The sequence below is a fragment of the Cyrtonyx montezumae genome, unplaced genomic scaffold (genome assembly GCF_038088225.1).
Source record: "Cyrtonyx montezumae isolate F1298 unplaced genomic scaffold, pur_monq_1.0 scaffold_3, whole genome shotgun sequence".
Lineage (NCBI taxonomy): Eukaryota > Metazoa > Chordata > Aves > Galliformes > Odontophoridae > Cyrtonyx > Cyrtonyx montezumae.
In genome coordinates, this window is record NW_027072034.1 from 75,910,401 (window position 1) to 75,925,242 (window position 14,842).

Genomic DNA, 14,842 nt, shown 5'->3' on the forward strand with positions numbered 1-14,842 from the left:
AAATATTGCCAGTACTGGCCAACAAGGCTAACAAGCTTGTAATTATTCAAAAGAAGTTGTATTTTTAAGCCTATTTCTCAGTTCAATTTAATAATATGTATTATAAAGAATATGTTTGCTTTCTTCACAGACACTAAGTGGGAATAAGAGAGTCCTTGCCATTCTTATTCTGAAATACACATCCACTTTGAGTCATAGGTCAGGAATGTAAAGAGCTCAGATTGCTTCTAATGATGCCACAAGCATTTTACAATGAGGCAGCAAAAATCCTGTTTATTAGTAATTCTGGCTTTAATCTGTGGAGTAGAAGATGAAATAACATGTTTTACAAATATTAGGATAATTAATGTATAAAAAATAAGCAAGAAGATCAACATCTTCTCAGCTGTGCATGTGCACACTGACTGTCTCAGGCCTACAGAAGCTACATTTCAGAGCTTGTTTCAAGCTAATATTGTATTAAGAGCAGTGATTTATTTCATTCAGGTCAACCAAGCCTTTCTGCCTGTGCTTGAAGAGCAGGGATCTCATGGAAGGCTTCTTTCTTCCAAGCAAAGAAGACATTTCACAGAGTTTCATTTTTAATACATCAGAAGCTGATTCCTCAAGCTTCCATCTTTGCTTTCTTCACAACCAAAATTCACTGCACGTTTGAGCTATTATGCTATTTAAAATCCTGAGACTATAAATAGCCAGCACTCTTTGCCTGTGAATCCCTAAATGAGTTTGTTCTGTTTTCTAGCATCATTACTTTTTAACAAACAACCATGCTTAAGCCAGTTACTTTGACATGCTTTTAGAAGGTTTTGCATCAGCTACAAGAACAGATTTATAAGAAGTATGATAATAATTATCCTCAATCTCAGCATAATTTAAGAAGGAAAAAAAAAAAGGCACCTTACCAGCATCACCATTCCTCATGTGGATTTCTGTATGGAGAAAGGATGGTGAGACTGTTTTAGTTGCACTACCAACACCATGTAGCTTGACACTGAGATTGAGAGGGAAAGGGAGATCCACAGGGCCAGAGATGCTTAGCCATTTCAGAAACAAGGATACAAGTTTCAGCTTTCAAACAAAACAAAACACAAAACAAAACAGCTAGTGCATTCAGACCTAGTTACTAAGAAAAGCTTAGACCTTCCTTGCTCAGGAGCCTATGGCAACTTCTGCAAAAGGTGGGCCTCATTGAGCAGAGGCATCCACTTACTAGAAAATAAAAGTACTGTTAGTACTTTTTGATCAAGTCTAGCCCTTATACTCCAGTGTCAAACTATGCCTGATAGTCTGTGCTCTGGTCCCTGCAGTGACATAATAAAAAGCTCATTTTGCCTGTAGTAAGCCTCTTTCGTGACAGGCAAAATCATCAGATCCTAGATAGATATCAACAAATCAGCTTGTAAATAAGTGTCTGTCTTTTACACAGTGTAGGAACAAAAGGAAACATCACAGGAGAGATAAAAGATAGAAGAGAAACCTAGATAACTGTCAAGAATTAAAACCAGGTTTAAGAAGTCAAGCCAGAATTCATAACCTGTGTGCAGGCTCCTTAGATACAGACAATGTCATTAACCTAGTAGGGTCATCTTGCACCTTGATTTTGTGTCTAAGACAAATCAGCTACATCAGTTACAACTGCCCTTAACTACATTAGAACATTCCTCCTGGTCCAGATGGGGCATTGTGTCTCCATACACATCAATGACTGCACTTGCAAGAAGAAAAAAAAAACAACAAACACTTAAGGAAAGAATATTTTCTCTAGGCAACTGCTGCTGAAGGGAGGTAGAAAGCATTATTTAGCCTAACAGAGTCATGTATCTGAATTCAATTATTTCATTGCTATGACCTTCAGAGTGCAAAGATGATTCAACAGCAGAAAGATGTAGTTGACTGTGGGACTCTAATAATATTTAGTTAAGGCTAAGGCAAAAGGCAGAGAGTATGCTATATTACCAGTTTTTCGGCACCATCTCCAAATACGCTTGCTACCTTTAAAATATATATATAATTTCTATATACATTTTGCTGAGCAAAAAGAGAAACAAAAGTCCTGCATCTTTCTATGCTAGGGTTAAGCAATACTAGCTTCAAGGGTTTTGTTTGTTTTCTAAAAGGAGGTTATTATATCCCTTCTTCAATTCAGCTTTCCCTGTGGAACCTACACCACAAACAGGTCTTTACAAATTAACTCCAGACCCAGCTGTTTAAACAGAAGTTTTTTTTTTTTTTTTAAAGAGAGCACCATCTGACATATTTTAAAAAATTTTTTTTTTCTCCAGTGTCTGTTACAACCCGAGGTCAATTTGAGAATGGCCAAAAAAAGCCAGAAAGGCAGTGGGACCCAAAGGGAGTGAATAGAATGTGTATTCACTAATCCTTCACCATTCTTAAGGATTCAAATCAATCAAGGAGCACAAATTGGAGCACTGGATGCCTACCTGTGCAACCTGGTGTAGGGAGCTGCTTTGGCTGGGGGGTTGGATTCGATGATCTCTAGAGATCCCTTCCAACCCCTACAGTTCTGTGATTCTGCGGTTTCAGGTAAAACCAAGCACTTAAGGCTCTGCTGCAGTGTGGGGAGTGTTGACAATATTTCTGTCTGCGTGTGGAGAGATGGGCTTGGAGAAAAAACAGATTCCCTATCATCATCTTTGCAGAACAACAATATGAAAAGCAGACTATCTGAGGCACTAGGACAGGTACATCTTCAATTTCAATCCAACTGAGCCTTGTTATGCCCAATTGGCCACAGTGTTTGCACAATCAAAGCCAAGAAGAGTCTCCTTACATACATCTCTTATTACATGCTTTAATAAGAAAGGAAGGTTATGGGTTGTTTTTGGATTTTGTTCTATTTTGTCTGTTTTAAATTCAAGACAATTTAGCATATTGCATGAAAAAGGTAAGACACAATATTTGAGACTGTCCAATTGATCCTACAGGAGCATGAAATAAAAAAATGTGATGTCATTTTAACCAAATCCACTGCCAACAACAGCTGCGTAACACAAAATTAGGGAGATGATTTAAGGCTGAGAGGTCTTCAGTTTACAGCTCATCAGTAGTCAGCTGCTGGCAGTCCATGAGTAGGGTTGCTTATGTTTAGGTTTGGTGACAGAAGAAACAGTAGCTTTAAAACTGTTACTTTTATCTGGGGAGGAAGCTACTGTCAGAAGCTGTTTCTGACAAAAGATGTTATTTCTGTCAAAACAGAGACTATATGGTTACATAGGCATTTCGAAAAGCATCTATTTATTTATTTATTTTTATGGCACTTCATTTCACGTTTGGTTTCTTGGAACTGAAATCTTTCTGCTTTTCTCAGAAAAACAAAATTAATTACACTTAAACAAATTATGGCTTAAAATCCAAAAAAGCAAGCTGTTCTATTGAAATGTCTCCAGTGAGCTCCTTCAGCTCCCGTTTTTCTGAAGCTCTCAGTGCCCTGCCAGAGATGTGGCATGAATACACAAAGTGTGCCTTACCCACTGCACAGTGGATAACGTTGTCCATGGACAGCACAGCATGTCGTGCTGCTCTGTAGCTGTATGCGTAGCATGAAAAGAGAAAAGCAAGACACTGAACAAAGGTATCAGCTGCACCGCTTCCACAGCACGGTTCTCCCAGTATGTTACCATTTATCTCTGGAACAGAAACAAAATCAGATGACAAATACAAGAAGTTCAGCCCTGTTCATATTACTGAAGCTTTTGTCAGCTACCAGATGAAAAGCCCTGTGCAAACAAATTCTCCTTTATTTGATGTGTTACTGGCAGAAGAGAGGTTATCCTGACACCATTTCCCATCCATTCATCAGAACATGCTCCCTGACCTCTTCTGGAAAGGCAAGATCTTCCAAAACCACATTCCCAGCTTCTCTCCCTCCCCCCACACATTTGTGTCCTCAGTTTACCACCAGCTCGCTCTCAAACTTTGGATCAAGAGTCATTAACAGGAACACTGGTATAAATGATGCAGCACTGCAGAGAAAGGATAGTGAGGACTCATATCTCAAAAAAATTGCATCAGGAGGGGACATAAGACTTTACTCCACAACAGGAAAGCAGCTCACATGTCAAAGACCAGAAACGAGGAAAATCTCTCCCATATGAATGCTGTTACCTGTCAAGGGACTACTCATACTTCTCATTGTGTAGGACTGGTAATGCCCTTCATATCGAGGTGTTTCCATTAGTACTAAGGCGATGTGCAGAGCAAGAGCACCAAGAATGAGCAGGACAAGAGCAAAGAACAAAGCAATCCCTCACACATTCAGATCGTCTTGATTCACTTGCCAATTTACCTGCTGACAGCTTGATAGGGCATAATTCCTTTAAGAAACCAAGGCTGATAACTATGTCTCAAAAATCACCACAGCTACTGAGGTGGGACATTCATGCAAAGCATAATGCATACATTCAATTTATTTCTTAATCAAGATGAGTGTTTCTCATCCTTTGTTCCAGTACTGGTGTTCTGTCAGTCTATGGACAATAGTAGCCTACATATGCACTACTCTGCATGTAAGTTGAAGCTCCCTTATTTCACTACATGGAAGACAATCTGTCTTTCTGGACCCTGTGCCATGTCCCTTTCCCCAGCTCCAAGTGCTTCCCTGGTTGTGCTGTTTGTCATTCAAAATTTCTACACTGCTTTGTGCTGTGAATGATTTTCAAAAGAGAAAGCCATCCTCATCTTTTGTCAGTTTATGGTGTATTTCATTTCCTACTATCTCATAAAGTGACAGTTTGATTATAATGCAATTATGTTTTTTAGTGAACCAACTGCACAATTTTTTTTTTCCAGATGGGTTTATGTTCATTATATTTAAGATTAAGAAGAAGAAAGCTGCACTGGGAAAATATAAAGAAAGGTGGTTGCTATTTTATTTTTTTTTAAAGCTGAACATTATCTAGGGCTTATCAAGGGAGGGACAAATGCCAACATCACACCAGAGAAAAGATCACTTTCAGACATGAGAGCACAGGTGAGTCTGAGAGTCCTTTAAGACATTTACATAGAAATTGAAAATATAAATGTTTAATTTTCATTGCATGGAATTTGGTAAGAAATAACAGGCTGAATAACTTCAATATCCAAGAAAAAAAGAGCCTGAGAAGCAAAGAGCACAGAGTGGCTGCAGATGACTAGAGCAAGGACAATGCTAGCTCACAAATTGGTGAAATGGAAGTGTTTTTTATTCAGTCAAATCTTCAAGCCTCCTGTGGCTGGGTACTTGCCAAGGAGCTCGTTTGCAAGTCAAGTATTATTTGTTGATGCTAAGAAGCACAAGCTGATACATTTTGCCAAAACATGTGTCAAGAAAATCCGTGTAAATCAACAATGCTTTGCAGCAGAAACTGTGGTTCCTTTCTTAAAACTGTCTTAGTAAAATGGCACCCTGGGGTTTCCTGTTTATTGCATCCCAGTGACTTCCAAATCAAACATGATCAGCTCAGACACAAGTGATAATGATTTTTTTTTTAAACTGCTGCTTCTATGAAAATAGAAATAAAATTGTTCAGCCAAGATGTGCTTTCTGGCTCATGCATGAGCAGTATAGATCCTACAACTGGTATTTAGTCAATAACGCTATTTACAACTGACATTCCAGTTTCCCTTCTATCATCCAGTCTGCAGTTTATTGGCTTTAAAAAAAATCCAGAAGGAAAAAAATAAATAAGAATAATAATCCTCAAGAAAACATGTTAACTTACCCCCAGAGTGAAATTGGATCTTTGTTGGAGTCATTTCTGTAGCAATGTTTTTACATTTGGTTGAGCATTTGCTAACAGAACTCCTCTCCTGTCCAAACTGGAGGTGCAGTGCAGTATACGTTGTGGACTACATCAAATTCCTGTAAGAAGAAATTACTTAAATAACTGATAGAAGCCAAGATTTTCAATTCTCATTGCCATTTCAGCACTCATGATCCTCCAGATGTGGCTGGAAAATGGTGGCTTTTGAAACCTGTGACTTGTGTGACATGATTTATTGGTGCAACCAGCCAGGCTCTTACCTAGGATCGAGCTTCCTTCTGCTGAAATCTCTGACACTTTACTCCTTGAAATGCAATGATACTCTTCCTCTTTGACCAGTCATTACTTCAAAATATGCGCCCTGAAAATTAACAGTATTTTGAGTTAGAAAAATATGCATATTCACTTATTTTCAAGCAGTTAGTCTTATTTTTCCATATTCAAGCTACTGATAAGTAAACTAATCTGCTGTAATGAGAATATTGCTCACTTTCCACATGGTATCTATCCCACAGCTCTCCTGGGACACTTTAAACTAGCATGTAAGATTTTGATATTCCAGGCACGTATTCCACCTTATTCTATTACTTTGCCACAGACCTTGGTACACAAACTTAATTGTTCATTTGTCTGGGCCTGTCAGTTTTTCTATTTCCACACTCCCACCTCAGTACCAGCATTCTGCTAGGTAGTGGGAAAATCCAAAGATTATCACATACCGCAACATCATTTATATAGTCTATCAAATAGGAACTACTGATTGATTAAGCTGATTCACTAGAAAAACCTGCAAAATATCTTATCAAGAAATAAATAGCTTATTTCTATGTAAGAACTGGACCCTAGAAATTCAGATAAAAGATTTGAAACACCATCATTTTACTGTTACTTTTCCAAGTGAAAAAAAAATCAACAAAAACTAGACACATAGAGTAAAGAGAAGGGGAAATCATGTGAGAGAAAGAACAGAGATAAAAAAGAAAAACAGCTTATATTAAAGCTTAGAAGTCCTGGGGGTATTGCAAAGGCTTCTGAATGGATGAAGCATTTCTAGTAATTACAATGAATCGAACAAATACTGTTAACCTCAGGCTTGCTGCAAGGCTATCTTGAAAAAAAGGACATTTTTTTTAATATATATATAATTTCTTTTTTTTCCTCTGAAACCAAGTTATTGTTTCACTTAAGTGAATAGGATCTGCCTACAAGAAAAGCTTTTTGTGTGGGATTTTCAACACTTAGAAAATCATCTTGGGATTATTATTATTATTTCTTTTTCCACAGAGCAATCTATTCCCTTACTTGTCAATCCACTTGAGCAGTTTTTTATAGATGAGCTAAAGAGCACTCAAAACCCAATATCACTAATCAAACAATATTCTCTAAAAGCAAATCTCCTGGAGGAGGTTAGACAGAGTTCAAAAACTCATGATTTCTGATCAGGTTCAGATTTCTCTTCAAGGTTCATAGTAAGACTCAACACACCCTCCCTGCAGCGATCTTCAAACTCCACATCTTCTTTGCCTCTTTTTCCACGTGTTTTGGCAATTAATTTAAGAGGCATCAGACTTCTTCCTGCTACCTCCAGCAGAGGTCACTGAACAGCACAGGGATAAAAAGGCTCACAGGATTCTGTAGTTGTTGAGGTTCCAAATCCAGAACAGAAAGAGTTCTGCAGAGTAAAGCCATAGATGGGACTAGAGAAGACATTAATAGAGTCGAGACCCTTCTCCTTATCCAACACCACAGAACAGTTCTTGACTTTAACTTGCCTAACTCCTGGCCCACATACAGAATTGATGGGTAACAGCTGAAGATATCTCCTCTGCATACTTAGCTGTTCCCTTGTTTGGCTTTGCTCTTGTCTGAACCAGATTAAGAATTATAAATCATGGTAAAAAGGAAATTTGAAAGCAACATTTAAATTTTCTATTTCAAAAATATAAAGGATGCATCTTGAAATCAAGGCTGCAGCACCAGTCCTGTAAGGCATAATTCAAAGTAGCCCTCAACTTCTTCACAGTGATGTAATATGAGAAACATATGCATAAATGGCACAGGACTACTTAACTTTGCAGTTGTTTTTCTTCAATCAATAACGTGGCACAGAGGTCAAAGCTTTATATGACTGAGAAGCTATCAAGCTGGTGACAGCACTAAAAAACAAAATGCTGAAGTGCCTATTAAAAACTGAGTCCATCAAAAGAGAAAAAAAGTCATGTCAAGAGTCTTACTATATGATTCCATTAAAAAGATTTTTTAATCAATACGTGGTATGTAGTCCACGTAATTCAATTTGAGAAAATTTTAACTAGATTATATCTTGGCAAGAAGACCTTATGGGTCACTTTAAACTCAATTTTTATCTGTCCAAATAATGAACTCTAGAAGGTTAAGAGATTAGCACATCAGAGTATGTTTTAGTGCAATCAAAGCTTTCCTGAGAGTAGGCTATTGTACTGAAATTGTTCAGATCTTGCCTGGATTATCATATAGACAAGACAAAATCCAAGAATTAATATCTGCAAGTTTCCTTTGTCAAGATAAACTAAGGCATTTGCAAAGTGCTATAAGAAATGCAGACAGTCACTTCCATTAATGTAAAAGCTTACACCCGAATGACTGAAGGAATTCTAAAATAATAGGAAACACTGTCCTGACACATAATTACAAAGATGATACTTGTCCAGAACATTTTATTTAAAATTATATATATTCTTTTCTACTTCTAATCCCTGCCTCTTCGTTCTTTTCAGTTATAATTCTTTGCTACACTCGTTAGGATTTCATCATTTTTGTGTACATCAAAAACTGCTCTGCATTTTTGTTTTCAGCTTCTGGGGAGACCAGTGCATGCAAATTACAGCATTTCTGTTCCCTCTGGCTTGCAGTTCCACACACAGAGAAAGCCAGCCAGGAAAGAGAATTAAGAGGCATCCTGACCTCCTGCCTTGCCAGGAGGGAGTCTCCATTATATCTATGTCATTTTTGACAGACTTGTCTCTCTCTCACTCTGCAGTGACTGCCAGCAGCTGAAATGCCACCAGATCCCCAGGCCATCTGTTCCCAGGCTTCCCTATCTTTTAGCACTGAGAAAATTCTTCTTACTTGTAATTTAGGGAATTCCATTACATTTTGTCCTCTCTCTCAAGGACAGCAAGAATTGATCGCTTGCTCACTGCCTCTACCCTGTACGTACTGATGGACTGCCACATCTCTGGTTTCAGTAATCTGCTGTGAACTACTTGTTTCTCCCAGTGCTTCCCAGTGCTCTCTAGGCACAGATCCTCTTGCAGACACTGTAAAAGCAACCTTGCACCTCTGGCTCCAGCAGGTGCTTTGGCAGGATGAGCAGAGCCTTGTCCTGATGGGAGACAGGGCTGCCTGCTCAGTGCTCCTCTCATGCTTGGCATTGCTGCACCTCACAGCTTTGACCCCAGAGTAGACTACTGTCCACCACTGCTGCAAAATACCATAAATCAACAGCCCTACCCTTCTGGGATGCCAGAGGTTGATGGATGCATTGGCACTGGGACAAGGCCTGGCAGGACTCCTCAGGGAGTGTAAATCCACTGCGCTGTGGAAACTACCATAGCATGCATTTACTATGAATGCTAGGTCAGGCTCTTTTGTTTATGCTAACTGGTAAAAGCTTGCTTGATGTGTCCTCTACAGCCATCAATCTCAATAATATGTCTAGAGGTTCTGATTTCCTATTGCTTGTTACAGTTGCATGTGACCTGCTTACATTTTATATGTGATGAGTGGATAACTGAGGCTATCCAGAAGAAGGCTAATTAAAAAAGCAATGTGAGGCCAACTAGACAGAGATAAGTGAGTATTAAAGTACCTCACCTGGCCAGGTGCTTGAAGATATAGCCAAAAAGGTCTTCAAGTTAAAAAGAGGAAAAGACAGATTATTAAGTGCTTAAACCTTCTGGCAATAAGAGCTGCTAATAAAGAAACATTGTAAACCAGAAGACAACAGTAGCAACAGTAATTATGCAGCAGAATGATTAAACAGCTCACAGCCTTAATGACTCTAATCTATTTTATGAGAGGAAGTCAAAGCTTCAGCATTCCAAAAAAAAAATAAAAATCAATTAGGGAGCAAGGGAGACGGAAAAAAAATCTATTTGAACTGCATTACTACAATCAAGTGATAAATCAGTCATGATTAATTGCAGAAATCTGTGCCGCTCACCATGTTTTGATAACCCTGCTACTCCACCAGAGTTATCTGAGAGAAACTGTTTTGTCCCACAAACTGTGTTGTATGGAAGGAAAAATATCCAGCACTACCAGCGTTAAGAAGCTTTCTTTGGAGAACTTTGCTTATTTTTATCGCAACAAAGCTAATTACAGTTCCGTTCAGAGGTGCCTGACAGTCTCAATAACTCTTGACCACTCACAGGTACTTTTTCCTCTTCCTTTACTTTTTTCCTATTCCAGATAAAAAGAACTGCAGATATCAGCCTCCCACAATGGCACTAGCCATGAAAATGTCCTTCTTGGAAGTCTGCTATATCATCCCTTGGTGCAGAAGACAGAAAGTTCAAGCGTAGAACACTAGGAACGTGTGTGGCTCCCTTGTCTCACAAAGCCCTATTTGTTACAGCAAGACACTGATGGTCGTGGTCATCTGTGCTCTGAAAATCAGCCCTCAAGAAGGATCTTGTTTTTACTCCACTCTCACACAATTCTTGGTGTAATGGACAGGAAACTGGGAAGAAAGAGAGGCCGTCACTGGCTTTGTGGCAGATTAAATGTTGGAGTAGAAGAAAAGAAGAACAGGCTGGTATTACTCCAAAGGTAATAACAGTACATTAGTCAGATCCCCTCTTTGCTTCTTCCTTGTGAGATTATTTTAGATATCAAAACTAGTGTTTCTAAAGCTTTTGTATTTAAACTTACAGCTCTCTTCTTCAGCATCTCATTTGCAAGAAAATGTTGAAATCCAGAATTTCTCATTTGCTGCATTTCTATGTAGCTTTCTATGTAGTTCATATGTAAAATAAATATTTTTTTTTCTTTTTTTTAATATCATGTTTGTACACTTCCATTTTCGGTAGTAAACAATAAATATAATATATGAAAGGCATTTCCAGAAGATTATGGGAGATAAAGAATCTCCATAAGGACTTACCCATGCCAAAGTTGCTTTGCCTTTTCACATTTCTCTGGAGAAAATGATCACTGGTCATTAACATCATCACTTCCATCCCCATTTGCTCACTGTTTATTTTTCAGGGTGGGATGCAATTAATTAACAAGGGTTTGCATTTGTTATGTTTTTAGACCTAGAAGTTATTGACAGCCACTTGACATTAATTATTTGTACTATTGACATCTTTGTGCTATGGAAATCTCTCTGGAGAAGAGCATGGGTAAACACCAAAGATGGTGAGGAACATTGCTGAAGGTAGGCAGGGGGATGATATTACACGTGTACAGACTAGGAAAGCAGGGGGCTTTAATTCCTGCTACTTTTTTCATCAGAAGGCTCAAATTGGAATTGCTTTAAGTCAGAGCACTATGATCAGAGGCAGCAGCCTGAGTGGTGTGCTGCCAGTGACAAAAGTTGGGGTGGACATCAGCCCGAGTGCATGCTACCCATGTAACTGCTGCTGAGAAGAGGGGGTGTCAGTGGAAGACCTGCAGCTGTCTGAGTTGGCAGAGCAGGTAGGAGGTTATCAATGATGAAGCTTCTTTAAGTAGACCATCAACTGAATTACACAGGGATCAAGGGACTCCCAAGAGACATAGGAGAGCAGGAGTAAATGTGAAAAGAAATAAGTTGCAAAAATTCGTGACTGTTGAAGTGGGAGAGTGGTAACAAGTGGTCACCCCCCAGCTTAGGTTGCCCAGGGCCCCATCCAACTTAGCCCTGAATGTCTCCAGGGATGGAGCAGCCACATCTTCTTGGGCAGCCTGTGCCAGAGTTTCACTGCCCTCTGAGTAGAAAATTTCTTCCTTACAGCCAACCTAAACACGCCCTCTTTTAGTTTAAAGAGTTTTAGTTTATTCCTCCTTGTCCTATAATTACTGGATCTCCTGTTTATAATCTCCCTTCAGGTACTGAAAGGCTTGATATAATCACTTAAATTGTGCAGCTTTTTTCCTGAGACAGTAGGCAAACCAGGTGGCATACAGTACATAGTGAGGAACTGAAGTGAGAAAAACAATTTCCTGCTCACCTGAAGCTGAGGTGAGCACCCACCTGATGTTCACATGCTGCTGAGAGCTGGTAAGCCAAGAGGAAGGAGAATGACCATAAATTTTTCCTTTTGCTTCGTTGAGGCAAAAGGCCACTAAGGATTCAATCAAGAAAGGATTAAAACATTTCTACTCAGATAGAAATGATCCCCTTAATCAGATGAGCAAAAATCAAGAATTTAGCTCTTATTGCTCTACATGTACTATTTTGTTCAGTGTGTTTTAGGAAAGTACAGACAGAAAACACAATACCAGTAAGACAAGCTGCTTTTCAGCCAACAGTTCATTCCCAGAGGTCACAAATTGTCCATTTAAGCATTTCTGCCCTTTAGAAAAAGACACTCAGGTCCATAAGTCATCTGTTGCTTTGTTGGGTATTTTCCTCATCCTATTTGCATTGGAGCTCCCTTCTCATCCTCTTCTTGTTTTGCTTAAATGCAGTGCAGCTCCCAGAGATCTATACCCCAGCCCTGACCTCAGTAGATCTGTCTCAGATTGAAATGCAAGATCTTCTCTGGTGGCCTTGCTCCATTTTGCTGCATGCTTCAATTATGGAGCTGCCAACTGGGGCAGCAAGTCACAGAAGGACGTTGTTCCCATAGTAACTCATTTCCTCTACCCACTCATTAGATTAACACATTTCACATCAAAGGTAGACATCAAACTATCTCAGAAATGACAGCCTGAGACATTACTTAAATATAAACTAAACCCACTAGGCTGTGTCAAATGGCACTACTTGATATCAAAACATACATCTATAGCTGCTACCGTTACACTGTCCTGCCTGAAAATCAGCAAAAGCACTTCAGCTAGTTCACTTGTTACTAATTTGTGGGCAACTGTTGAAGTACTGAAACAATCAGGAGTTCCCCAATATCAGACCTGAGCTGCAACAAAGCAGAGAGGTTCACAATATCTGTGATCAACACTTGGTGTACTTAACATTTGATACTATTTGCAACTATACTTTGGAAAGGTCTAATTCACGCTCCAAGTAGCAGCAAATCTATCATTTTTGCCTCCCCCAGTTTCAATTTTGCTACGTTTTTAGTACTTCAACGTGAGTTGATTTAATGGAGGTTTGAGCCTGAGGAACAAATCTGTGCCCAGAAAATATGAAAAGCCTACAGGCTGCCTTGGTTCCAGCATTGCACTGAAACTCTTCTGTGCCTTAAAGAAATCCTGAAAACTGCACAAACCTTTTGCCACTGAAAGTTTCTAACAGCATCTTCTGGTAAACACACAACAATGAGGCAATAGGAATTGACAAGATATACTTCTTAATTTCTATAATGCTTACTCTGGACCTTTACAGAGTGTTTGATACTCCACCCCTGGAGGTGTTCAAGGCCTGGCTGGATAGTGGCAACTGTGCCCACGGCACTTGATAATCTTTAAGATCCCTTCCAACCCAAGGCATTCTAGGATTCTGTGTCTCACTTTTCTCAGTCTCAGCTCCCCAGATAGAAGATGACGATTTCTTTTCACTTCCTTCTTACTATTCATTTATCCAAACTGATTGTATGGTTCTCAGAGAGGTCCTGTCAAATATCTATATGCATATATATATATACATATATGCAAGTGTACACATGCATACACAACCCCTGCTATGTATACTGCTTGTGAAATCTGAAGTTTCTATAATGGGTCTTTGACATGGCCTTAAATGCCATTTTAATGCAAGCTTGCTAAAACCCCTATTCCCAGCACTTTGCCAATACTCAAGCAAAGCCTATTTACACCTAACAATTTAATTCAGAGACTGACTCTCGTTGGTATTTTCATGTCAGTGTTCTCTGTTCCCTGCACATTTGTATTTGAGAAGCAGCATTTTCCTGATGACAGCTGCAGTTTCACCAGCCTGTTCAAATCACTAGGAACTGAACTTTGTTCTTTTTTTTATTTTTCCTTTACACCTCTCCTTGTCAGAAATCACTTTTGTCAGCTGTGCAGACTCGATGTGCCAGCTCACCCCATCAGCATCTTGCCTAACTTCTCCTAAATACAGTAGCTCACAAAAGTACAATTTGCAGGTGAAGAAAATAATTTTCATCTCAGAAAATCACCCTAGACTTACGGCAAAATTCATAAAAAGGTGTGATGTATATTAAGAACTTAGAAGTATTGATGCTGTTCATCATTTCTGATAGCAACATCAGTGCAGCTATCTGTCTGCTGAGGTGGGAGAAAAATGCTATGATTATGTTCCCTCATACTGAATATCCTAACAGTCACTTGTAATAGCTTTGCAGTATTGCCTCGTTTCATAGAATCACAGGATCGCTGAGGTTGGAAAGACCACTAAAGATCATCTAGTCCAACTGCCAATCCGTCACCACCAATACTGCCAACTAACTGTGTCCCTCAGAGCCACATCTACACAGTTTTGAACACCCCCAGGGACAGTGACACCACCACCTCCCTGGGCAGCCTGCTCCTCACCACTCTTTCTGAGAAGAAAGTATTCCTAATATCCAACACGAACCTCCCTTGGAGTGACCTGAGTCCATTCCCTCTCATCCTGTCTGTTACATGGGAGAAGAGACCAACTCCCACCTCACTACAACCTCCTTTCAGGCAGCTGTAGAGAGTGATAAGGTTGTTTCTTCATTTTCTATTGTCTCTTCGGCTCTCTGATAGTCCTGTCCTTATTTGGTTTACTCCTGCAAAGAGGGGGGAAAGCTAGGTTGTTGCAGAGCAGCTCACATATACTCTGCAGTGCAGGACGATACATGTCTGGCTTTTGTATTGAAGAATACATTTCACCCAGGGAGGAGAGGTAATTCTGTCCTTGTTTCCAAGTAAACTGCAGAAGAAAGAGACGTTTCCTGCTTTGTTGTGCTATAACCTTAGGCAAG